At 37.6% G+C, this 2,677-nt stretch overlaps 1 pseudogene across 1 annotated transcript; it reads right to left on the reverse strand.

Annotated features, from left to right (window-relative positions):
- Nucleotides 1–1,249: 1,249 nt before the first annotated feature.
- Nucleotides 1,250–2,054, reverse strand: LOC308370638 (olfactory receptor 1500-like; annotated as a pseudogene). Its single transcript has one exon. The product of its transcript is annotated as an olfactory receptor 1500-like (transcript).
- Between the last annotated feature and the right edge of the window lie 623 nt (nt 2,055–2,677).

Genomic DNA, 2,677 nt, shown 5'->3' on the forward strand with positions numbered 1-2,677 from the left:
AGTTTCTTTAATTGTTCGTATTCTAGTTATAGGTTACATACAACAAAATCTAACTAAAGATTTATTTCCCATATTTTACTGATAATTTGGATGGAATAATCATCAGTTAATGTTAACAACCATTTAATGATCCGAAATCAGCAGGATGAGTAAAGAGACAAAGCATGTTTGTGAAGATCTTTGGCAGACTCAATGGAAAGCAGATTTGAAATGAGTTCATCTTAAATTCCCCAATAAAAACATGACTTAAATGTGTATTTATCTGTCAGTAAGGCTCATCACTGTTGATTAGAAGTCCAATTACAGTCAGCACAGTTTCGTTGTTTATTTACTTTACTTGATCTGCTTTCTAACATTGTTTGACCATGACATGCTATGGAGGCTTGGCCCATAGGACACCTCTGACTATGGGCTTCCATATGGTGGCTTGAAGTATTTCACATTTATGCAGAAAACATTATTTAGGGGACAACAGGCTTGAACGCATCATTTTGTGACACACCTGGATGCTTCACTGTGTGTCAATGAGAGGCCTCTGAACGCATTTTGTACAGGGGAAATATCTTTATTTGGCAGTAAAGTTTCATCGATTATTGTTTGTCCTGCCGTGGCTGCATGTTACATATTCAAATTTTTTCATGCAGTTAGAAAAAAACTTAAGAAAATGTAATGTAAATATAGATTGCTGATATTTGGTAATCTGCACATGATTTGAAAACGATCTCATTTACAGATTAGGGCTGTATTTAGATAGAATGAATGTGCATGTAATCAAATGGAGTTAAACTGGCAAATATCCTTTTCGTATAAATTATGGGGCAATCTTTCCAAAAGGTAAGTCAGTATAGTCACACTGTCCTAACAAAACGGCAGGCTCTTCTGAGGAAAACATTTGGTTGGCTAGTACTACTGCAAAGACTCAAGATTAAGGCCTTGTGGGTTTAGAAATGTTTCTCTTTACTACACTGCATATATTTTTCCTTTTGAGGGTTGTACGTGTCTAGTGTCCGATATCCACAACCCTCTTGGAGATGGACAAGTGGATTCAGAGGCCCAGTATAAAGCCATCTGGACTTCCCTCGTTGTTGTTTTTTTACCACGAAACACTATTATCTCTGTGGTGTACTGGATGACACTTTTCTAAATAAAATCTGCAGGATTTTCTGCCGCAAAGACTTTGTTTGCAAACCATAAATTATTGGATTCAAATTAGCAGGCACAACATGGAATAATAAGTAAGCCAATTTTCTCAAATATGGGTAATCTGGAAAACGATGAAGAATTATTGTTAGGAACCCTGTCCACAACATAATCATATATACTAATAAGTGACTTCCACATGTTTGTAGAGCTCTGTTGTTGAGTTCTTTGCTTTTTTTAGTCCAGCATATCATTGCAATCCTTAAGTATGTCACAACAATACATCCTATTGAGGAGCCAAAAAGTACTGCAGTAAAAACCAGCCCATATAGGTTATTAATGTACACATCTTCACAAGATAATTTAAACAATGATGCATTATCACAATACGCATTTAGAATAATGTATTTACAGCGAGACAACCTAATTGTGAGACCCAGCAAAATAGCCACTAATACAAGTGAGACACCCCAGGCAGACACAGACAACTTCACAATTGTCTTCGTGGTCATTATTGCAGTGTATCGTAATGGGTTGCATATAGCAACGTACCTATCAATGGCCATTATGATTAGTATCATATGAGAGGCTGAACCAAATGTGTGACTACAAAATGCCTGTGTGGCACACTGACCATACGTGGTTAATTTCTTTGAAGCAAACATGTCAGACAGCAAACGGGGAAGTAAAACAGTATTGCCAAAGAGATCGTTGACTGACAGGTTACAGAACAGGAGGTACATGGGTTGGTGCAGGCTTTTATCCGTTATGATGAGTATCAGCACGCCAAAATTGGATATCAGCAGAGTGATGTAAAAGAAGAGCACTGCAAAGAACACTGGGTAAATGGATGACTCAGAGATGTCCAAACCCTGTATTTCAAGTATGTCACTGTTAATAGAGTAGTTTTCCATCTTCATCAGTAGGTTCACCTTTTGGACAAAAAAAAAGTCAGTTTTAGCAAGCCAGTTTATATAATACCTACATTACATAGATAATAAATGTAAAGGCAGTTGTGTAACTATTTACCATATTCTAGTCCAGGACCTTGAAAATCATAATTCATTACTAAGGTCACTTATCATGGCTCCGCGTGTGACAAGTGTCACACAATAAGAAGTTTATATAGGCGATTTGTGCTTCATACCCCCTATACACTTGAGACAATAGGCCATGGGAAAGCTCAGACACATCATTAACATTTTTTTTACAATTTGATCTAAATAAAGACACAATTTACAAAAAAGATGTAGATGCAGTAATAACAGGTTCATTTTTACCTCAGTAGTACATTAGGGTCATTAATAAGCATACTACCCCAGAAATAATAATTTATTAGCTTAAATCAGTGGCGTAACATAGTTACGACGGGCCCAGCTGCAGGCTATTATGACGGGCCCTAGTCAGTGGCGTAAGGCCGTGATTCCCAAACATTTTACAGTCCCGTACCCCTTCAGACATTCAATCTCCAGCTACGTACCCCCCTGTTTTTTTTATGTTTGTAACCGCAGTCGACACACCCCCTCCCCCGCGCACT

Source organism: Sprattus sprattus, assembly GCF_963457725.1.
Source record: "Sprattus sprattus genome assembly, chromosome: 9".
Lineage (NCBI taxonomy): Eukaryota > Metazoa > Chordata > Actinopteri > Clupeiformes > Clupeidae > Sprattus > Sprattus sprattus.